General features: G+C 33.4%; 1 protein-coding gene across 1 annotated transcript in view; it reads left to right on the top strand.

Annotated features, from left to right (window-relative positions):
• Nucleotides 1-1,954: 1,954 nt before the first annotated feature.
• Nucleotides 1,955-25,973, top strand: part of LOC125058767 (acyl-CoA Delta(11) desaturase-like) — a 29,960-nt gene continuing 5,941 nt past the window's right edge. The window contains exon 1 of the mRNA XM_047662921.1: nucleotides 1,955-2,031. The gene's annotated coding sequence lies outside the window, so the exon portion shown is untranslated. The remainder of the gene's footprint in view (nucleotides 2,032-25,973) is intronic.

The following is a 25,973-nucleotide window of genomic DNA, read 5'->3' on the forward strand; positions in this document are numbered from 1 at the left end:
AAATTCGCAAATCTTTCTGGCCCACCCTGTATTTTTCTAATAAACTGAATTGATTAACAGGTTATTTGTATTAACTAACAACATCCTAACTCCCTGTTTTTGTCCTTGTTTTGAGGTAATCTCATGTCATATAAAACAGAATATTGTTTCACCAACTCAATTAATTGTTCGTCGTTCATTTCGCCAAATAAATCCAAAAATATCTAAGTATATAAATTGACATTCGTGTCAAAAACTCGAAAGCATTGACGCATGACGTCATCATCACAACATCCACAACACGCCGATCCAAATCGATTGGATGTTACCGCGTGTGATCACATGGCGTGTTGTCTATGTGCATCTGACCATATTAAATATATGGGATTGATAAGTACTCTCATGCGTCGGATGGCGTGGTGTGGCGTCGCGTTTTGGTAGTATGTTTCCGCCTTTACAGTCCGTCGATTGGTTATATGCACACTTGTATTAATTTTACTATCTCCGATTGCGGATTATGGATTGAGATAGGTTATAGGGTTCGGGCGTAAGAGAGGAATTCTATGGTCATTAGTAAGACATACAACGTGTAATTGAGTACGTTAAAACCTCGAAGTTTATTCAAAGTAAACTGAGTACGTGACGATTTTTACTGATAGGGCAAAAAATTCTTAAAATACAATATATTATTTATACCCGCGAAGATTTCGTGTATTTCACCAGCCCCTTGACATTTCTTTAACGATAATTCCGTGGATTAAAATATAATAATGAATTACACTCCTAAACCTTCTTTGTGAGTAAAAACTAAAAAAATAGCCGCTGCTAAAATAATTTTACAATAAAAAATATTGCTATATCATTAGTAATCATTAATTACACTTTTCCTTATTATATTCATGCATTGTATGCCTCTGCTTTTCTTATCTAAATAAACAGGTGATTTATAAATTTATAAATAATAATATACCATTTAAAAATATTCTAATAACAGTATTTATTTAGTTAGGAAGCCGCAATCAAGATAGAAAAAGATAGAAAACATATATTTTATTGTCTCTCAATTCAGCGAGTTTCTTAAATTTAAGGTGTTAAGGAAATATTATTATTTATATTATATAGATTTAAAAACAACAATGGCGCTATAACCTTTTTAGGCCTGGGCCTCAGATTTCTGTATTTCATGATCATTTGTTAATTTAATAGGCAAGTAGGTGATCAGCCTTCTATGCACACACGCAGTCGACTTATTGGGTCTAAGGCAAGCCGGTTTCCTCACGATGTTTTCCTTCACCGTTCGAGCGGTTAAATGCGCACATAGAAAGAAAGTCCATTGGTGCACAGCCGGGGATCGAACCTACGACCTCAGGGATGAGAGTCGCATGCTGAAGGCACAAGGCCAACACTGCTTAAATATTATATGAATTAGTTAACGTATTAACTAAATTTGTACAATTAAAAGGATTTATTTTATTTTTATACTAAATGTACTTATGATTTTCAAGTTAAGTTTTTTTGTTATATTTTTTTCAAAGGGTTTATGTCAAGAATTTACTTCGATATTAGGTATTTATTATTGGAAAACATATTTGTGAACAATTCCCCATCATATTTGTAAGTACAATTATTATAAAACTGAATTTTTATCAAATTTGACGGAAACTTTTAAAAAAGTGTCAACTATTAGTGCACCAAAAAACGTTTAAATATAAAAATAATAGCCATTTATTAAATAAATATATATATATACTATAGCTTGATATTGATAAATTATTTAAATATATTTATTTATTATTATAGAATCATCTGTCGAAGCAAGTTTCAAACTAACATAGAAATCCCAAACAAAATTCTTTCTATCGTTCGGTTCAGTTCCAATGTTTCAGTTTAGGAGGTCTTGATACCAAAGAATGAGATTGTATTTAGGAACCTAAATCTGAATCTCAACTGGATTTTATTCAGAAAGCTCATATCACTATATAAATGCCGATCGGCCACGGATTGAAGTTAGTCGGTGTAAAGTTTTTGTGTTTATAAGACCGGGAGAAAATTGTAAGTTTTTTTAACTAGAAAATTAATTTAACAGTAATTTTAATGGTGTTAATTATTCTTTTTGAGTAAAAGAAAATACTAATACACAAATATACAGTATATACAATATTCTTAACCTTTATATTAATAATAATAATTAATAATTTATTTAGAAAATTAAAACAAATTTAAAAAGTTTGGTCCCTGTGGCAGTGTACTTATTGTTCGTTTTTCCTCGCTGTATTGCGATATTTATTCGTTGAGCGAGGTACACTTACATAATAAAAATGGATATTATTATTTTATGTATTACATTATACGTATATTGTATTTACAATTTTCTTTACCTACTAATAATAAAAATAATTAAACATGATAAAAAGAAAATTAAAACAAATTTAAAAAGTTTGGTCTCTGTGACAGTGTACCTTTAACGCTGGCAGCATTTCCTCGCTGTATTGCGATACTTATTCATTGGTTAATGGTTTCTTAGTTCAAAAGAAACTGCAGGATTCTACTGGGCTGGTCTCTTCCATTTGACATAATGATTTTAGGTACTTGAATTGAATTTAGAAAGAAAGAAACAAATTACAAGATATAATAACTGAGATTTTGACGCGATATTTTAATTATTTTTTTTTAAACATGACAAATTTCTAGGGTTTTTCTTCGAAAGGTTAATATAGTAATTTATTTGTATTGGCCCTGATAGTTACAATATTCTTAACCTAAATAATTATTGATAAATAGAAAATTTAAACAAATTTTAAAAGTTTGGTCCTTGTGGTAGACCTTTAATCACATTGCTATACTTATTCGTTGAGGCACCAGCTCTGGAGTCACCGGTACCAACCATGAGCTAACTTAGATCTTAAATTAGCTGTGCACTTGAACCTCACAGCCCAAGATTACTCTAAAGTGAACAAAATCAAAGTTGGAGGAAGATTGTTTTTCCATGCTAATTGCTTCTTTTCATATACTCGTGAACGGTTGCTACTTGTGGTGACTGGTCGTAATTGAATTGTATGTGGTGATGTTAGTTATTTCAACTATGTACTAAGTGCGTGCTCCTATTTCACCATGTTGATAGAGGACAAATCTTTGTTTTAAATTTATTTTATTATTACTTAAAATGTCATGTGGAACATGGTGTAATGGTTGCAGCTCCTTACAAACGTTGTGTAAAACAAAAAACATGGCGATTAAAAAGAGTGGCGGAGAGTATAAACTCTCACACAAATCTTCCAAGACTTTACTTACACTGTTAATTTTTACTATTAATATTTTTTTAATATTTTTTTGCGTTTCTGGCGCAAACTGCTGTGGAACATTCTGCTCCACAGCATAATGCTGAGCCAGGGCCTATTACAACCACACCACACACACATTACACACTTATAATGTTATTCCTTTTTTTCTTTCCATAATTAGATTTTTATTATTTTCTATGTTTCTTTAGTAATAAATGTTATGTCTATTTTCTTAAATATTATATCAGTACCTTTGCTTTAAGTATATTAAATCATAAAAATGGCCTATTTAAGGGCAATCATTCCCGATATTATCGCCAGCATGCTGTTAGGGCCACACGCCATATCAGATACAGCTTGCTTGCGTCAGTACAAACAGTACTTACTACTTAGTCAACACGGTCAATTTCGTAAATATTTGACCACGAATTTGTGAGATTTAAATGATTTTCATTACTTGTTTATTTATATATTATTAAAAATATCAATTAACAAACAGTGAGTGAGCAAACGATGTGTTCTCGTATACGTTTATGATAATCCAACTAATAATGAATCGTATAATTTATTTCCAACACAAATATACAGTATTTGCAATATTATTTTTTTATTAATTAATTTTCTCCAGTAAACTTGAAACTTGAAACTTGAATAAATAAATAAATATATTAGTTATAGTTACGTGTTATTTTGGGTTTTTTTGGTTGATTCTTTAATATTCTTCACGTAACAATAAATAAATCAGTGACGGTACAACCTTTTTAGATCTGAACACAATTAATTTTTATTACTATCAAGCAAATTTACAATTTTATTAAACTACAAAGTAATAATAAAAGAAATTTAAAAAGTTTGGTCCCTGCAGTGTAGTGTACCTTTAACGCTGGCAGCATTTTCTCGCTGTATTGCGAAACTTATTCGTTGAGGAAAGCACCAGCTCTGGAGTCACCGGTACTATCTACCAACCTAAATCTTTAAAAAGCTGTTCACTTGAACCCCACGGCCCAAGAGTCTCTTCTTCAAAGGGAACAAAGGTCTTAGATATCAGTTTCATGATTTGTCAATCTAATAGGCAAGTTGGTGATCAGCCTCCTGTGCCTGACACACGCCGCCGTCACTGGGTCTAAGCCGGATTCGAAGTGAAATGCGCACATAGTAAGAAAGTCCATTGGTGCACAGCCGGGGATAGAATCTCAGGGATGAGAGTCTGTCAGTCTCTCCTTTTCTAGTGTGCCCTCTTATTCTTTCTCTTCCTATAGTTGTCTTTAAAGTCCACCTATTATCTGTGCATCTTGCTATTTGCCCCGCCCATTGCCACTTCTGTTTTAGGGTATATGAAACGTATTTTCGTTTTGCGTCTAATTTAGTTTTAGTAGAAACTAGCAAACCCGGCGTACTCCGTTAGATGGCTTCGTTTTATGTAACATTTCGTTTGGTGTTTTTTTTTTGTAAGATTTTCCCGCTTTTCTGTTGATATTTTTCCTGAATTTTCTTTGCTATAAACCTCACGGAGCCCGAGACCTTTCCAACGAATGCAAAACCGTGGAAATCGGTTCGTGCGTTCTGGAGTTTTAGCGTCAGGAAGGAAAACCCGACTTATTTTTATTTAAGTAGAAATAATGTGATATTTAAATTAAAATAACACGAGTCAACGAGATAAAGAAGAGCTTATAGGCCTGTAACACACCCACCAACCACTGGCGTAACTATACCATCTGGGGTCCGTGGCAAATTCTTTTGATGCCTTTCAGTAAAAACCGTCCCTACTCAGTTTAATTTTAATAAACTTCTAGATTTTCAGCGTACGTAACACGTTGTATATGTCCCACTAATGGCCATAGGCCTCCTCTCTTAGGCGAGAGGGAATGGTCTGTAGTCCCCACACTAGCCCACGTATTGGAGACTTCACATTCATCCATAATAATAATAATTAAGCCTCATTTATTCCTTGAAAAATTTACAAAAAGTTACAAAATATACACACACACATAAAACACATACATATATATATATATTTTTCCAAGTACCTCTTATTGAGTATAGGCCTCCTCCAATTGACTCCATCACTCTCTGTTTTGAGCATTTTTCTCCCAATCCTCTCCACCAACTTTCTAAAGCTCGTCGGCCCACCGTGCAAGGGCGACCAAGCTTACTTTTTCCAGGTGGCCCTTCTACATTCATCCATAGAACATAATATCTCTTGGGCAGGGGCCCTCGTGGGTCGGGGGCCCGTGGCATTTTGCCAGCCCTACCATCCTATAGTTACGCCACTGCCACCAACGTGGGTCTGTGTGGGCTGCGGTAACCACCTATTATAGCTCCGTAATAGTGAGTAAAAACAGATGGAAAGTACCATCAAAATGTAATTAAAACCCGGTGACGTCTGGGGCTTTCCTTGCTCAACTGGTATTTCCAGCAAGCACTTGCTCACTGCATTTCGAAGAAGTATCGCAAAACCGCAAGGAAATGCCAACATTAAAGGCAAGACTAAACTTTTTAAATTTATTTATTTACTCTTTATTGCCTTATACAAAAACATACATATATAAAAGAAAGTGAGCCGTCACGGGACGCCTGGCAGATGTGTAACATCGACATTATTTTGTAAAAGTAAAAAAAAAACAAATATTATTTATTGTTTATAATAAATAATAAAAATTAATTTATTTATTTATCTATTATTATTTTTTTTATATTTTTTTGCTTTTTCCAGATAAAGATGACTATTGATTAAACATTTATTTTCATTTAATACAAATTTTACGAATATATTTCAAATCGTGACTACTTAATTCGTTTAATCAGTGACTTCGAAATACACACACCGTACACACTACTGCATATAGACTGTATATATATACCATCATATAGTGTGGCGACGCGTCGCCACGGCATGCTTCGCCACGCCAGAAATCGGTTTTACGTGCGGCTATAGATGTTTCACATCAAAAAGCAGGTTACATAAGTTAAAAGGCAGAGGGCGGCCTTATCGCTAACATGCGATTTCTTCTAATCGACACTTATATTGAACAATAAATAAGAAACACCTACAGAGGGTAAAGAACAAGAGGTGCATAAATAATTAACAAAAATCTCAAAATAACACGTAACTATAAAATAAAATAAAATGTAAAGAAAAATAAAAATAATAATAATAATAAACAAAATTTTTAAAACCTAATCCAAAGGTTAATTGAGTCACAATTAATATATATACGTAGTAGCTAATTACGAGGCAGAAAAAAATGATCAAAAATAATATCTTTAAATAAATTTAGACTCACCTCGTCTGATATCAATTGGTAAAGAATTCCATAGCAGGATACTTTGCATAGTAAAGGAGTGTTCAATCAATTTTTATTATAATTATGTAGATAAACCTGCACAGCAGTATTGGCCTTGCGACTTTCATCTCTAAGGTCGTAGGTTCGATCCCCGGCGAGCACCAAAGGACTTTCTATGTCGCATTAAACATTCGCTCGTACGAAGGAAAACATCGTGAGGAAACCGGCTTGCCTTACACCCAAAAGTCACAGGCACAGGAGGCTGATCACCTTGTCTCTTACTTGCATTTATCGTAAACAATATAGAAATCTGAGGCCCAGACCTAAAAAGTTTTTAGCGCAACTGATTTAATTGAAACCTATACAGCGTGTGTTAGTCTTGAGACCCTAAAGGGGCTTTCGCCATGGGTACTGTACGTCCAAGACCTTGGTTATGATTGTGTGAATGGTCTATTTTTGGAATATTGTGATGTCTATGGGCATTTATTTATTTGCATGAAAAATTATCTTAATATATATAAATTACGTGTCATGTTTGTGCGCTATGTACTACTAAACTACCGAACCGATATCAATCAAATTTGCACACCGTGTGCAGTTTGATCCAACTTAAAAGATAGGATAGCTTACATCTCAATTTATACCCGCAATATTATTTTATTGCAAAATATTTGATAGTCACAATTCTAACAGATGGCGCTGTGTTGAAAGTACCAACGTTTCACATAAGCTACAATTTAATGGCATAACCACTAATAAAGCATGGTGGTCCCCATGACTGGTGTTCTCCTACCGTTTCCCTTGAATAGTTTGCTACTATGTAATACATATAACAAAAACCTTAGCCACAGCAACGCTTGGCCGGTCTGCTAGTAATTTATATTAATTTATAACATAATAATATTAATAATATATATTTTAAATAATATAAGAATTGACTAATTGATATGACTCATAATGTATGTAACTACAATATAAAATTCCTTTAAAGACAATTTTGCACGCTATTTTATTTGGCAGAATATGCGAACTTTCGAAAGTACCACCATAACATTTTTGTATCAAATAAATTAATATTAACAACTTAATATATACAATTCTCGTGTCACGGTATTTGTAATTAAACTCCTCCGAAATGGCTCGACCGATTTTCATGAAATTTTGTGTGCATATCGATTAGATCTGCGAATCGGACAACATCAATTTTTCATGCCCCTAAATTTTTTTATTTATTTTTAAACACAATTTTATGTTTTTATTTTTTTATGATAAAGCATACAAAATTACATACAACCCTTAATTATAACCCCTCTACGATCAACCCCTATTTTTTACTATAGTAGATAGTTATTTATATTGAAATAAAAAAATGTTTCCTACAAATAATAAAAAAAATCAGTGGCATTACAACCTTTTTATGTATGGGCAGATTTCTGTATCTATTACCAATCTAATAGGCAACTAGGTAATCAGCCTCCTGTGCCTGACACACGCCGTCGACTTTTTGGGTCTAAGACAGGCCGATTTCCTCACGATATTCTCCTACACCGTTCCAGCGAATGTTAAATGCGTACATAGAAAGAAAGTCCATTGGTGCACAGCCGGGTATCGAACCCACGACCTCAGAGATGTGAGCCGCACGCTGAACCACTAGGCCAACACTCCTCATCCCTAGAAATAATATACATGGCAATTTAGTCTGTAATATCTCTTACGTAGGTCTTGTTATTTATTTTATTAATGTAAATTAAATCTCTTGATCAATAGTGACGTCTGTATTTTACTTGTGAGATTAATTTTAAAAAAACAACACCAATTGTCGACAGAGTAGCAAAATTAATCGATTAAAACATAATAGGTTGGGGAAAAAGTTTCTTCGCATTTTTCATATGTAATACCACAAGAGCTTCGAGAGAAGCTCGAGTGGTATTCGGGGGATTATTTTTCCGACCCAAATGTCGGCCAATAGAATTGCACCATGAGACGAAATGTACAGTTAACAAATAAGAATTTCATAATGAATAAAACAACTACTTAATACTTTTCTTGAAGCAACGACCAGAGAAAATTTTCACAAAAAAATATCAGTATAATACCATGTAGGTTGTACCACGTGACGTCGAATGGTGCAATTCTATTGGCCGATATTTGGGTCGGAAAAATAATCAAGAAAATTCACAACATTTTTTAATATAGTTTATTTACATTTAACTAAAGTATGTAGGTACCATTTTGTTCGATAACTTTTTGCCATCTTGTAGGCATATGATCCCATTGCTATAGAAATTTTTGGGGCTTCTGATCAAAATACCGCGACAATTGGTTTTGGCAGTCCTCTCGTGATGTTAACCTGACACTGCCTAAAGAATTCTGAAAAGACCGAAACAGGTGGAAATCTGAAGGTGCAAGGTCTCAGGTCTATACGTCGGATGCATTAACACCTCCCAGCCAAGCTCTCTTAATTTCTGCTGAGTGGCTAAAGATGTGTGATGTCTAGCGTTATCTTGATGAAAAACCACACCCCTTCTGTTGATTAATTCCGGCCGCTTTCTCTCTGGAATCTCGCTCTCTATGAATTTGGAATTATCTTCTTTAAAATCTCAACTTTCAATGATAACAAAAACAGGCAAATACATAATATAGTATAGCTAAAGAGATTTTATTACAAGTTCATACATAGTATAATGCGAAGAGACTTTTTTCCCAACCTAATATATATATATATATAGATATTATACAACATTGGTAATCTGCCCTGCGATTCTGTAACTCACTTTTCGAACTCACACAGCGGTTTTCGCATCGGCGATCGCTCTCAGATCAGTCGTGAAGTAGTCATTTTATGATTTGGTATTCTTATAAACAATAAACTATAAGCTCCCACCTTTTCAGAATGAAAAATCATAAAATGACTGCTTCACGACTGATTTGAGAGCGACCGCCGATGCGAAAACCGCTGTGTGAGTTCGAAAAGTGAGTTACAGAATCGCAGGGCTGATCGAATTTTGTTGCCAATGCATATGTTTCATCATAACAATTAAATATACAGTATATATATAATTTAACCTACATAGTATTAATAAAAATAGAAAATTAGAACAAATTTAGAAAGTTTGGTCCCAGTAGCATTGTACCTATAGCTGTCATTTCCTCGCTGTATTGCGATACTTATTCGTTGAGGAAAGCACCAGCTTTGGGGTCAACGGCGCCAACTTAAATCTTTAATTAGCACTGCACTTGATTCCCACGGCCCAAGAGTCTACTCCAAAGGGAATTAAATCGAAGTTGGAGGAAAGGCTGTTTTTCAAATTCTTTAGGCGCATGAGGGTAAAAATTTTACGGATGAAATGCAATAATAATATTAGCGTCACGAAGATGCGCAGCGTTTTTGTCGAAGAAAAGGGAGAGAGCGATTGATACCGATTGAGAGAGAGTGAGAAGGGCGAAACCTTTTAGAAATTTTATTTTTAAAATTAAAATTTTGTACAGAAAATTTATAATATATTAATATTTTATGCAAATAATTTATTGAAAATTTTAAATGACGAATTGTACATTAAAATGCCACTTGTTTTTATTATCGAAGAAATAAATTAAATTTATAATTCGTATTAATTTTCGACATTTAATATTTTAATGACAATTAAATTCATTAAATTCTTAACATATCTTCTTTTTTCCCTCCCTCTAAGTGTCGGAAATTTAAATTTTAGATTTGTATAAATATGAACAAGACTTAGAAATTAGTTTGCCAAAGAAGTTTCACTTCTGACATGTGTACTTTGTACGCACGCACTTTTTTTTCCGCCTGCTCTGCGGCCGTCTCAACTTTTTTGCTTGACCGAGGTGAGACGGGTCTACAGAAGTAGCATCCCAAAGCCCGTCCTTTCCTCCAAGAGATCAAAGACTAAATCTGGCCGCATCGTTTCTTAGAAATAAATCGAAAATTTCAATACAAATTATGTAAGCAAAGAAAGCTACATAAAAAAGTAATTTTCATTTATTTGCGTCGTCGCTGACGTTTCAATGTCAATCGAACAAATGAATGAAGCTAATAAAAAGTTGTTGGCCCTGAGACAGTTTGATTTTTGTGGATATTGTGAGTAATTAATATATTTACGTTTCAGAATTATTAGGTGTGTATAAAGTTCGTAGGGGATAGAATTTTTTTAGTGAAACTTCTTTGTCACATGTGGGTATTTTTTTACGGATGAAACGTAATAATAATAGTAGTGTCACGAAGATGTGCAGCGTTTTTGTCGAAGAAAAGGGAGAGAGCGATTGAGAGAGAGTGAGAAGGGCGAACCCTTATAGGAACATTATTTTCAAAATTAAAATTTCGTAAAGAGAATTAAAGATTTATGAAATATTAGAATTTTATATTTTATGCAAAATATTTTATTTAAATCTCAAATGCTATTTATTTTTATTATCGAAGAAATAAATGTATAATTTGGATAAATGTTCGACACTTAATATTTTAATGACAGTTAAATTCATTTAATTCCTAACATATCTTCCTTTTTCCCTCCCTCTAAGTTTCTGAAATCTAAAGCTCTCAATTTTTATAAATATGATGAAAACATAAAAATTAGTTTGCCAAAGAAGTTTTACTTCAGACATGTGTATGACGCATGCACTTTTTGCTTAGAATCTTCATTTCATTATTCAATATGCCTTCGACAACGTCATACAATGGATAACATTTATATACAATCTGTCTACTGTATCGAACAGGGAGGTCATTTGAGACCATAATTATTCACCACATATAATAACCGTGACACCTTAATAAATTCATAAAACATAAATCCGTCTAATTGTACTCTTAGCCAGGACTCTTCCGTCTCCATCTGTCAACTTGTCTTTAGACCGGAGGCGCTGGAAGATCAAGGGTCTTCCAGTTGTTTCATGGGATTTTTTCATAATAGTCTAGTAGGTGCCTGATATAGATTTTTAGAATACAGATTTCCTTCACCGTCTAATGCACAGACAGTGTTTTGCAGGTTCAAGCCAATCCTCTCTCTCTTCTCTTTTTGAAGTGACGATAGAGACCACAAATCTCAACCTACTCCTCTCCCTAGTTTCACTATCATAATATTCTTTGACCTTGACAGACTTGAATATATTTATAACTCACAAACAATGTCCTTTAAATATAATTTTTAATTCTAATTTTAATCCGATTTCAAATGATATTTAAAAATAACTTATACTGTTTTTACGATGTTGAAAAATGAGTCATTCAGTTCAAATTTGTGCTTATTTTAATATCTTATTTTTTGTAGGTTGTGCTATTTATATTTCCTTCTGAGGATCGAGAATTTGAGAGACGCACTGTAACTATACCATCCGGGGCCCGTGGCAATTCTTTTTATGGGGCCCTATCAGTAAAAATCGTCCCTACTCAGTTTAATTTTAATAAACTTCTAGATTTTCAGAGTACGTAACACGTTGTATATGTCCCACTAATGGCCATAGGCCTCTCTTAGGCGAGAGGGAATGGTCTGTAGTCCCCATGCTAGCCCAATGCGTATTGGAGACTTCACATTCATCCACAGAACATAATATCTCTTGGGCAGGGGCCCTCTTGGGTCGGGGGCCCGTGGCATTTTGCCAGCCCTGCCACCCTATTGTTACATCACTGGCACTAAGTATGACTATGAATCTCAAACACACACTCGTACGGTGAAGGAAATTGGGAGGAAATATGTCTCTAACCCAAAAATGACTGACGTGTCAGACAGAAGGCTGATCTACTTGTCAGTGGAATTAAAATTATCATATTATCATTGTTATTATTAACTAGCTCCTTAATGCCTAGCCTTTTAGTACATACCAACATGGAACATTTTGCTATGCTACCCCAGAGACTGTTCGGTTTTCTGTGAATTTTTCTCTATATAAACCTCAGAGTTCAAGTTATATGTTCTTAACTAACAAATAAAAAGTAGGGGTTGATCGTAAAGGTTAAAATTAAGAGTTGTATGTATTTTTATATGTATCATAAAAAAATAAAAACATAAAATTTTATCTAAAAAATTAAAATTTAGGGGTGAACCACCCTTAACATTTAGAGGTTCGAAAGATAGATAGTAGGCGTTTCTCAGAGTTACTGAATATGCATAAATAATTCATAAGAATCGGTCGAGCCGTTTCGGAGGAGTATGGGAACGAACATTGTGACACGAGAATTTTATATATTAGAAGATTATCAGTGGAGTTCAAGTGCACACCTTATTAAAGATTTAAGTTGGCGTCTGGTAAAACCGGTGACCTCAGAGCTGGTGCTTTCTTCAACGTATAAGTATCGCAATACAGCGAGGAAATGACAGCTATAGGTACACTGCTATTGGTAGGGGAGCCCACGATGCTAAATGGGGATTTACTCGAGCGTCGTAGAGACCTATTGGGATGCAAAGCTTAGATAAAAAGAAGAAAAAAATGTTATATGATAAATTCCTTTTCATCGGTGGGGGAAGCGGCTATAGATAGTTAAATATGTAAAAAAAACTGTTGCATGGACATCCTCGAGCGCGTCAGATATTGATAGAATCTATGCCCTACGTATTTTTAATAATGTACGTATGTTAATCTGATCGTTTGCATGATGCGGGTGGTTGTATTTAAGGGTTGAAAATTAAAAAAAAAAAAAAATATCGAGCGCGTCAGATTTTCTAAGGGAGTGTTAAGTGCACCAAAAAAAAGCTCTCATTCACTAATCTGACGATTTCGATGGGACGCAAACCCACAGCCATTTTCTTAATTTGCAAAAAAAAATCGCAATTTTGAAATACTCAAGCGCGTCAGATTAAGATATATGTGGTTCATCTTTATGTTCTAAACGTACTGTCTCATAATCTGACGATTATCTAGAGGGATTCGCCTGATCTGCCAAAAAAAAAATAGAAAAACGGTTCACCTAAAGGGCCATCCCTGCAACTTCCCGCTAATTCCATTCCTGGGCGCTTAAAATTGATATTTTGAGTTCGCTGAGTTCAAAGAAATAACATTTCTATGCATTTGAGCTCTCCCAGCTCGAAAGTCTGATAGAAGTTTCATAGAACACTATTTTTGGAATTTTCAAACCGCAATAACTTTTGAATGGATCAAGCAATTTTCACGCGGTTGGCGGCATTCGACGCAGTTTTATCATCCTCATGCAATTTTAATTGATCGAACCACAAATTTCGGAGTAATCCCGAAAAAACACTTTTTCGGGTTTCTTTCGTGTACGATATCTCTCGAACGAATCAACCGCTTTTGACCAGCTTGGTGGCGATCGACGTGGTTTTTCAAGCTCAAAGGCGGATTAGTTTTTGAAGTTGATCGATAAAGAAACCACTTTAAAAAAAAATATTTCTTATTTTTTAAAGATTTTTCAAAATTTCTCAAAATCTATCGGTCCGTATCGGTTCAAATTCACAGGAAATGTAATTTTGAGGGAAATATTTAGAACGCCGTTTAGTAGATTCCGATCGGTTTAAGGAAATGTAGGCATCACGCAGCTGCACGCATTTAACTTTATCGACGAATTTTTGTTATTTCGGCTTGCGGAAATCGTCAGATTATATATTTTTCATTATTCTTGAATTATTTCCTTCAAAATAAAAAAAAAATTAGCTACGCTCGAGAATGTCGAGATGACGTTTTTTTTTTACAACTTTGTTGCCCTCCCCTTTTTTTCCGTCACTCTCAAATTGTCAGATTAGTGGAATATACACTTTTTAGGATGTAATTAACTCACCCTACCTTAATCTGACGCGCTCGGGAATTTCTGATGGTCAATTTTTTTTTACTAAACTGATCCTGTCTCCTTCACGTGCGGCTTTATATATGGGCCTCATATTTTGTGGAGGTACTTAACCGGGTACAAGGTATCCCCCTATATATTAATCTGCCGCGCTTTAGTAAATCCCGAAATCCCCTCTTGGGCTCCCCTACCATATAGGGACCAAACTTTTTGAATTTCCTTTAATTTTCTACCTATCAATTAATTATTATTACTATGTAGGTTAATAATATTGTAAATACAGTATATACAGTGGAATACTATTAGTTATAATCCAAGTTGACCGTGCCAAGTTTCGTTTAACCTTATCGATTAAAACGTGGATCGTAATTGTTATTTTTATATGGAATTGAATGTTGTTCTCCTCGTTTTTGGGTCATTTCCATTACCCGTTCAAGACAACCTCCGCGATTCATGATTCAAGGAATTAGTTCGTTCTAAAAAAATACATAAAATTTTTGAAGTGAAACTTTTTGAGAGTGAGAAGGGCGAATTATCTGATAGAAATTCTATTTTTGAAATTAAAATTGCGTAAAGAGACTATTAGAGCAAGATCCCAGGGCCGCCAGACATCACGTATTTTCTGACGGATGAAATGTGGACGATTGGGTAGTGTTAGTATGTACTATGATCGTATGCCTACCTGCTAGCTTGGTCAAACGGCCAATTTCCAGGTATCAGGTAATCAAGGTACACAAAAACATTACTTACTTCACGTAAATTCTCATGGCTGATTTTTATATATGTTTTCGAGTGTATAGTTAAAAATAAATTGTCAATACTCCCAGACACATTCCGTCGGCCATATTGCTTAACAGACGCTTTAAGGGTCTCAAAATAATTAGTCAACTTCACGTAAATTCTGACGCTCCATTTTTATATATGTTCATCCGACAACTATTTTAAAAGCTTTGACAAGAAGACAGACCGATCCAAGGGGCCAATCATCCCCTAAACTAAATTTTAATATCTCTATGAGTGAGAGAGCATTATCTACGCGCATGAGACTGAGTGAGACCGACTGCGCTGTTAAAGCCATGAAAATTACTTGAACAGATATTTTATAATATTTAGAACTTTTGTTGACCAGTAAATTGTAGCAACAAAAATAAGAAAAAAATTGACACATAATAAATAATACTAAAGTTAGCCGACATTTTTTTTTTTCAATTTATTAATTAGAACTAAAAAATATTTTTTAAAAATACCACTTATATTTAAATAGCAGCAATTTTTTAAATTAATTATTTATTGGAAATTTGGAAACAAAGTGGAAAAATATTAATTCTTCAATATTTCTTAACAGTGGCTTTTAATCTTCATTATCATCATCATCAAATATCAATCTTGAAATTGAATATCTAAATCGTGATCGTCATCATCAGCATTATCCTTATTTTCTTCCTCTGTAAAAAACAAGTTAAACAATGAAGGTCTGAAAAAACTAAAAAGATACAAATAATATGAGAAACGAAAATAATTTACCTGATTGTTCTTCCAGCGACTAACTGACAAAACCCGGTAATTGATCTCCATCGAACCAATGAAAATCATATTTACCATCTTGTAGTGTCCAGCCATTGTTTTCGGGGTTAAAAATATTTATTATCTTCATACTTGCATTGTTCCAAAGCTAGCCCGTCGAAACTGTTGCCAAAGCTCACTTTTACAAGGTGGTAAGTTACAGGCATCGAAGTTTCTTAAATTCTTTCGATTGAATTCTTCATTTATATCAGATATCATGTATGTAAATGATAAACAACTGTAGTATGGCAGCATCTACATCAATTATTCCAGGAAAATTGTAAACATCACAGATAAATTTTTGTATTATGTTGAATACACGTTCTTCTTCATCTACATCACCAACAAAATCCAACGTACCAAAACGGTGAAATGCTTTGTTGGTACTCTTCATTTTTCTTCAAAATATTAAACGGCTTTTGCTTGCCCTTTTTGAATAATAATAATTTTTCAAGTAATTTTCATGGCTTTAACAGCGCAGTCGGTCTCACTCAGTCTCATGCGCGTAGATAATGCTCTCTCACTCATAGAGATATTAAAATTTAGTTTAGGGGATGATTGGCCCCTTGGATCGGTCTGTCTTCTTGTCAAAGCTTTTAAAATAGTTGTCGGATGAACATATATAAAAATGGAGCGTCAGAATTTACGTGAAGTTGACTAATTATTTTGAGACCCTTAAAGCGTCTGTTAAGCAATATGGCCGACGGAAAGTGTCTGGGAGTATTGACAATTTATTTTTAACTATACACTCGAAAACATATATAAAAATCAGCCATGAGAATTTACGTGAAGTAAGTAATGTTTTTGTGTACCTTAATTACCTGATACCTGGAAATTGGCCGTTTGACCAAGCTAGCAGGTAGGCATACGATCATAGTACATACTTACACTACCCAATCGTCCACATTTCATCCGTCAGAAAATACGTGATGTCTGGCGGCCCTGGGATCTTGGACCATATGAAATATTAGTATTTTATATTTTATGCAAAATAATTTATTGAAATCTCGAATGACAAATTGTTAATTAAAATGCCACGCGTTTTTATTATCGATGAAATAAATAAAAAAATTAAATTTATAATTTGTATTAATTTTCGACGCTTAATATTTTATTGACAATGAAGGAAGGAAGTTAATGAATTCCTAACATATCTTCCTTTTTCCCTCCCTCTAAGTCTCGGAAATCTAAAATTTTAGATTTGTATATAAGAAATATCAGTTGAAAATTAATTTGCCAAAGAAGTTTCACTTCTGATATATGTACGTACACAATATGCATATACACGTCAATTACATTAGACAGAACAGAACATCAGCAATCTATCAAAGGAATAGAATTAATCAAACAACCACAAAATAAAAATAAAATAAAAAATAATAACTGAAAATTAAAATATAAAAATATCAATAACAAAAATAATAAGTCATTGTATATATATGTTACGTAGTTTCGCAGAGCTGTGTTGGCCTAGTCGCTTCGGCGTGCAACTCTCATCCCTGCCTTGCGATTCTGTAACTCACTTTTCGTACTCACACAGCGGTTTTCGCAGCGGTGGTCGCGCTCAAATCAGTCGTGAAGCAGTCATTTTACGATTTGGCATTCTGATAAGGAGGGAGCTTGTAGTTTATTGTTTGAGGTCCTAGAACCGTGCACCAATGGACTGTCTATTAGTGCATTTAGCATTCACTGGAATGAAGGAAAACATCGTGAGGAAACCGGCTTTGGACCCAAAAAGTCGACTTGTGTCAGGCACAGCTGACCTACTTACCTTTAGATTGACAAATCATGAAACAGATACGGAAATCTTAAACCTAAAAAGGTTGTAGCCTCACTGATTTATTTGTTAATTTTTGTAGTTCTTCACTTCTTGTTCCGTACTTGTACTGTATTGCAACGAAGAAAGATAGAAAAACGCGGCGTTATTCAAAACGGGAATAATTTAAAAGATAATTAAAAGGTTTCCTGTAAATTATTAAAACAATATTTTTATTTATTTATTTTTTTAATGGCTCTGGCACGGTTTGTGCATTAGCTAGCGTCAAGTATAAGATTTTTATAATTCGTGCTTTTTGCCTTAGAAAATCGACCATGTCCTCCATGTACGGTTTAGGCACTCGCCCTGTACCGCACAACCCTCCCAAAGGCCGAGAATAAATTTAAATTAAATTAAAAATTGCCCTCGAACCGGGAATCGAACCCGGTACCCCTCACCTAGCTACAACAATGTTTCGTGGTAAAAAGTTATTAAAATTTATTTTTAACTTCAGAACTTTATATCAAAGAGGTTGAGGTCTAATTTATGAAGAAGGTTGTCAATAAGTATATTTAAATTTAACTTTTTTTGCATCGTGACATAAACGTAGCAATGATATTGATAATTACCCTTGAATAAAAGATATATTATTTTCCTTTCATTAATCAATATCGTTATACATTTAAACGTAAAGAACTTTTTGTGACTTTGGTGTCGATTTTTGTATGGAGATGTTCAAATAAAACTCCAAAAGAAGCTGGATAACTTTAATGGTTTAAAATGGGTTGCGACGCTAACAAAAACAAACTTGGCTTAAAATAAAATAAAATATGTTTATTATGGAACATAAGATACATGTATCACTTATTCCACGTCATTAAATTTGAATTTGTAGGCATCCCTACTCATCGGCAAAGAAGACAGAGGGTGTAGGAAAGAATGAAGCCGGCGTAAAAAAACTCTCGGTACTCTTTTAAAATAGCAAATCATCAAACAACTCTTATTTTAAAACAAATATCGGAAATTAATTAGAAGTAGCCTGTCTAGCACTAGTCCCAGGCCCTATTATCAACTAGATAATCGTTAACTTTATAGTAAGCCTTTACACAGCTTTTCTTTAATACATTTCTTAAATTTATTAAAAGGCAGAGATAAAAGAGCCTCTGGGATTTTATTAAAGAAGAGTATCCCTTTTCCCAAAAAAGAATTACTAACTTTAGATAGTCTAGTACGGGGAAATTGTCTTAATATGTAAGGGTTCATAAATCTAAATGATACTTATGACAGCGAGAATGTTTAAATATAATTTATAAGTGTGTTAAAAACTAAAGGGCTCATATTTGCTTCAAGTGTGCGATGATTGCAATCATTTTTTTTACGCTCCTAATATTACCTTAAATATTTATATGTAACTTATCTAATGTTGGGTTACATAACTCGTGTTTCTGTTATTGTTCTATTTTTGTCACGAGTCTGTGGTTTAAGTGTCAAACTGTTTGAAAGTTAATAGTGAAAATAACTTTTTTCCGTTCATTAATCAATGGGGAAGATTACTGACAAATAGTTCCAAGTAGAGGGCGCCAAATGTTTGTTACAGGGAAGCTGTCAAACTCCATAGTAAATTATAAAACTTCGCGATTTTTTACATTTTATTATTAAATGGGTCGGTGTGTGGCTTTTGGATGTAAAGAAATAGGTTCACATAAATTCCCTTGTAATCCCACCCTAAGAAGAAAATAGGAAATAGTTAATTTTAATTTCCTACAGCACATTTACATGAGTATTATTGTATACTGCCATTTATATTTATTTTCAAATTAATTTCGTACTGAATTTACTGAAATTACTATCGTAGGCCTCAAATCTGTAACAATAAATAAATTATTTATGTATGGGAGCGTTCAAGTATTACGTAACGAATTTAGGGGGGGACCTTTTGTAAAACGTTACGATGCGGGGCGGGGATTGAATTACGCGTTATTGTTAACATTATTATTTATTTTCGACTTTCCAGTTCTTTACACCACATAATGGTAACTTTAAGGTATAAAGATTCACTGGGTGGTCACGAAATGTTTTACTATCCTTGGGTACAGAAAAACGTTACGGCGCGTTACATGGGGGGGTTGTAATAATCAATCTCCAAAAATTGCGTGACGTAATACTTGTTCAACAAACAATCAGCGCCACTACTCTACTCTACAGGAAAAGTTTCTAGTGGTCTAAGGTCTTCCCCATTGTATTAAAATCGTTTTGAAATTGTATAATATACTTTTAGCGACATTTCTGTCATTTGTGGTTGACGTAAGTATCGAACCGTTTGACAGTTAATAGTGATTAAGAAACGCGAACTAAAGTATATTAAAAATAGTGCTAATTATGAATCTTTTAACCATAGACATAATTTTTCTTTGTTAAATGTAGTTTTATCGTCGTGGTTATAAATGACATATAATAAATTGTTAGTAAACACGTGGATAATAGATTTATTACATTTGCATATAACCAGTAATAAATTATAATTATAAGGTAATAAGAAACACTAAAGCTCACACGTAATATACAAATTAGCTAACATTATTAAATTAACAAGTTAAATATTAACTATAGCTTACTGCGTGCTAAACAGATAATTTTTAATAATAATATAGACTCCAATTTTTTATTTGCGTTATGTCTAAAAATTCTAAATAAATTTTTTTTTATGGATTTGGCACGATTTGTGCATTAGCCAGCGTCAAGTATAAGATTTTTATAATTCGTGCTTGCCTTAGAAATTCGACCGTGTCCTCCATGTACGGTTTAAGCACTCGCCCGGTACCGCACAACCCTCCCAAAGGCCGAGAACAAATTTAAATTAAATTAAAACTTGCCCTCGAACCGGGAATCGAACCCGGTACCCCTCATCTAGCTGCCACTTAATAAGACCGCTAGGCTATGAGGCCCCCAAAAATAAACATTTAAAAAACCCGCCAAAAAACTTACTTTTTAGTCAAAATGGCGACGCACCAGTACATATTATGACGTTGCTTTTAAAACAATTGTCAATATTTTTAATTGTTTTAAATTACATAAATACACAATAAATATGACTGCATATTGTGTATTTATGTAATAAAAGACTCTCTATAATTTGAAACTCAAGATAAAAATCTTAAATTACCACTTTCAATTTCAAATTATCAATTTTCAATTATCAAATAATTGATAGATGCATAAAAAACACTTCAAATTATAGAGAATAGGGAAGCCCGGTCTTCATAGGTATTAGTCTAAAGTCAAAAATCATTTATTCATATAGGTAACACAATGTACCTACACATAAAAACGTCAAAAAATAAATCTAATATATAAAATTCTCGTGTCGCGGTGTTTGTGGTTAAACTCCTCCGAAACGGCTTGACCGATTCTCATGAAATTTTGTGTGCATATATATGTCTGAGAATCGGACAACATCTATTTTTCTTCCCCCTTAATTTTAAGGGTAGTCCACCCCAATTTTTTTTTTTTTTTTTTTAATTATTTAAACCCCTATTTTTTTAATATAAATGCTATACATTGCAAAACGACGTTTGCCCGGTCAGCTAGTAATTAATAAAATGCTTCGAATTTTATATTTACTGCCAGTGCTCAAATCAAGGGCGTAGAACGGAAGAACTGGCAATAAACTCTCCGCCACTCTTTTAATATCGGATGTTGGCGAGCAACTTTTCCTTCTATTTAAAATTACCGACGGGACAGATTAACATTTTTTTTAACCAATTAATAAGGGACGTGAAATACAATCAAATTATCAAGAGTCCACTGTAAAACTTGGCAATCATACATTAAATGTTTGTGAATTTACAATACATCCTCGTTCCTTCGAAAAGATTTAAAAACCATTTGATTTATTGACTTTAAAATCTATACAAATTGTTATTAAAAAGCTTTAAACATTCATTATTTCAAGAACCTGTCAGAACGCTTCTCTAAACAAGATGGCGGTGCTATAACGCTTGTCAACATGTAGTCAAATGTCAAGTTGTTTACATGTATTCCTAAATTGCACAACATATTATATTATTACAACTTATTACGGGAGAAGAAAAAACTCCAAAAAAATAAAGTTGAAGAAGCTTTAAGGAACTTTCTATAATTTGCTGTAAACACAAAAAGTTGTTAACAGAAATAAATAGTACTGTAATAGAAATAAATAGTATTATAAATCGTACAATAATAATAGTAATCGAATGTAGTTATAGTCAACATTTTAGTTTTTTCTATTGTTAGTGTAGTTTTTTCTACAAACGTAGAATAAAATGTTTGAAAAGATTTTTATCTTGTTAACAATGAAGTATAACTTCTAACGTACATAAGTACACACACGCTTTTTTCCCTTACTAGGGTTGCCTGGAAGAGATCGCTGGTTAGCGATAAGGCCGCGCGTTGCATCCCTTATAATTTTTAAGTTATTTGTTTTGTAAAAAAATAACATTGTGTGAATAAATAAATAAAAATACGATAAATTTTTGTTAGACAGCTAAAACAATTATCAGCAAAACAACTTAAATGCTTTATTTAAAATTGATCAGCCGATCGTATATATTCAGACAGACCGAATTTATATATATTAGTACTGTTTAATCCGTTACAATCCCAAAGAATCCGAAAGAGACGTGCTTAACGTAATTTTGCTGATTTTAGACCTTGGGAATGACTGTCAATCTATTAAATACTATTTGCCCCCGTAACCTCGTTTCTCCTTAATATGATTTTACTTAGCCTACCTATTTAGTACATACCAACATATGCGTACCTTTATTTAAAAAGCTCAAAATTTTATCTTTTCCCTGCCCTGCGATTCTGTAACTCACTATTCGAACTCACACAGCGGTTTTCGCATCGGCGGTCGCTCTCAAATCAGTCGTGAAGCAGTCATTTTATGATTTGGCATTCTGATAAACAATAAACTAAAAGCTCCCACCTTTTCAGAATGCCAAATCATAAAATGACTGCTTCACGACTGATTTGAGAGCGACCGGCGATCTGAAAACCGCTGTGTGAGTTCGAAAAGTGAGTTACAGAATCGCAGGGCTGTATGGATATTTTAGAAAAGTTTTTATGTGTGCAAAAGAACATACATATTCTTAAGTCAACGGGAATGAACATCTGTCGAAGTAGAGATGGAGAGAAATTGGCTGTGCCAATAATTAATCCGGAGTTGTATAGGAAAAACATCATTTGTATGGCAATTATGGTTTACAATAATTTACCAAAAGAATTCAAAGATCTACCGACTTTTTAAATGATTATTTGCACGAGAAACTGTAGTTGATATATTAATAACGTATGATATGATATGTATGATACAAATAATATAAGAATTGACCAATTCATTTGACTAATAATGTAAAATATCTTTAAAGACAAATTTGCGCGCCATTGTGCAACCTTACACATTTTTGTACCATATTCTTGCAATAAATAAATTATTATTATGGAACATTTTGATATACCCCCACAGAGACTGTTCGGTTTTCCATTGCAATTTTTGCCAAGTTTTCTCTCCATAAGAACCTTCCTCAGACGTCAGGGTTATAAACGTCACGCCGTCTTAAAGTTTTGTGCTTAGAAACTACACTTTTGCAATTTGAGCAGTGTTGGCCTAGTGGCTTCAGCGTGCGACCCTCACCCTGAGATCCTAGGTTCGATTGCATTCGCTCGAAAGGTGGAAGGAAACATCGAGAGAAAACCGTGAGGAGTGTGTCCGATACAGGAGGCCTTGCGACTGTCATCCCTGAGGTCGTAGGTTCGATCCCCGGCACCAATGGACTTTCTCAGCGCATTTAACATTCGCTCGTACGAAGGAAAACATCGTGAGGAAACCGGCTTGCCGTACACCCAAAAGTCGATGCAGTCAGGCACAGGAGGCTGATCCCCTTGCCTATTAGATTGAACAATGATCATGAAACAGATACAGCAATCTGAGGCCCAGACCTAAAAAGGTTGTAGTGCCACTGATTTTTTATCTACTGTAGAAGACAATTAGACTACTACTGAAGAAAAATTCATGTTAGTTATTCGTTTTAATTGTAGAAATTGCAATTTAAAGACAATTATTTGTAGAAATCTATATAAAGTTAGTCATCGCGTTAAAACCCAAGAAATAGGATGTAAATAAGGCGTGTTTTACTTTTTTTTTTAACAATAAGGTTTTATGACAAGCGGAATGATACTAGTAATTTGTCCTTGAATAAAACAATTGCAATGGAAATAATTCCCTTTCCGTTCGATATAGGTTTTATATTTTTTGGTGCCATTAAAATCGTCGTATGTTGTAAATTGAGAATGTTGTTATAACACATTTCTTGTTCTGATTTTGTTAATTAGGATAGGTGAATAAATAAAACCCTTATTTGACTTAGATTTTAGTATATGCTTCGTGATTTTCTTTACTAGGTATACCTAATTAAAGTGACCATTTATTATTTGACTCAAAACGGGCCATATTTTAATTTATAGTCATATTATTATAATTTTAGTTTAATTTAGGTCAAATAATAATTACTCAATGAAAAAAAACACTTTATTTATTTAGAAAATGTTAGTTGGCTTAAAAGTTACGAATTAAAAAATATAGGTACCCAAAATATTTATCAGAAAAACAAATTTGTTTTAATATAGCCGGGGAAAATTTCAAATAAGAATAAAACTTTCGGCATGTTTTTTTTTATAGAACAGGGCCAAATGTTTTTTTGAAGTGAAACTTCTTTATCGGGGTTGGAAAAAAATTTAGTGTAACATTTTTTCGTTACGCGTCACATTTTTCCGTTACGCGCCATCTTTTGAAGTGAAACTTCTTTATCGACGTATGGGAGAAATTTTGTAGCAGGTTACGCGCCATGTTGCTTTTTGAAGTCAAACTTTACACACATTTGTCACATTTTTCGGTTATGCGCCATCTTTTTCTTGTCCCTACCACGGGTGATCCGAAGAGATTCGAAGCCATTAGTAACAACAATATATAATAACGATAACAATGATAGTAATACTAATAATTTTATTACATTAATGAAATTCTGTAATAATCTTAGTACTACATAGTAGTACAGTAATAAGTTAAAATGAAATAATTGTATTTGTATTCATGTCTATGATAATAAAAGCCTTTTGTTAAACTTTATCTAATTTAACTTTATTTAACGAATTTCTGTAAAGTTGCATATAGTAGATCATTTTTTCGAAAAATAAGAACATAAAGAAGTTTCACTTCTTACGTGTGTACACCTAGTACACGCACACATTTTTTTTTATTCTGGTGTTCATTTTTGGGACACTGGGACTCGTAATTGGAAAAAGGGACAGTCTTTCTGGTCTGGTCTGATCTGGTCACGTCAAGTCGTCGTCAAGACCTGCGTTCCGAGCCAGAATCTTTGTGTCTAAGGCAATCTGTGATTCAAGAAAGAGAGTCCATTCATCCACTAGACCAACACTGATGAATCAGTGAATAAAGGTTTTATTTATTTATATAAATTAAAAATTAATAAATAGAAAATTAAATCAAATTTAAACAGTTTGGTCCCTGTGGCAGTGTTTAACGCTGGCAAAATTCCCTGCGTTTACTCACATTGCTATACTTATTCGTTAAGGAAAGCACCAGCTCTGGGGTCACCGGTACTATCTACCAGGCGCCAACTTAAATCTTTAATTGAAATAAAGAGTCTCTACTTCAAAGTGAACAACATCGAAGTTGGAGGCAGCAAAAAAATTAATTTAAAATTTAATAATTCTCTATGTCGGTAAACTCCTAAGTCTAATATATACAACATATTATATATAAAAACCAAATATTCTCTTCCAACAAAATAGTTTTAATCATAATTCTCTTAACTAAGCATTTTTTTTAACTAACCGATTTGAACATTATTAATTATTTTATTAAAGTTCACCACACTATATATAATGGTATTTCTTCAGTATGTTACAAGTTATCTTTTCTGTAATACACGACAATTATGGTAAATTATGTAACAAAACATAAACATACAATAACAATTACTATCAAAACAGCAGATTAGGTATCAGATAGGCATTTAATAATGCTTTTTTTTAATTGATCAGCCCACTACCAAATCAAGCTCTGAGGGCCTACCATGAACTTTCTTAAATACAAATACACGTGTATAATCTGTTATATTCGCGAAGTATAGTAATATGTAATAATATTTATAAATTTGACGATTATTTAAATGATCCTAATCTTTGGGATTGATTCGCTCCAGTTCAAACAATGAAATTGCACTAAAAATATTTTTTGGGTCTGATTTTTGAGTACCTACAAAATTAATCAAACCATCCAGCCCTGCGATTCTGTA

Source organism: Pieris napi, chromosome 18 (genome assembly GCF_905475465.1).
Source record: "Pieris napi chromosome 18, ilPieNapi1.2, whole genome shotgun sequence".
Taxonomy (NCBI): Eukaryota; Metazoa; Arthropoda; class Insecta; order Lepidoptera; family Pieridae; genus Pieris; species Pieris napi.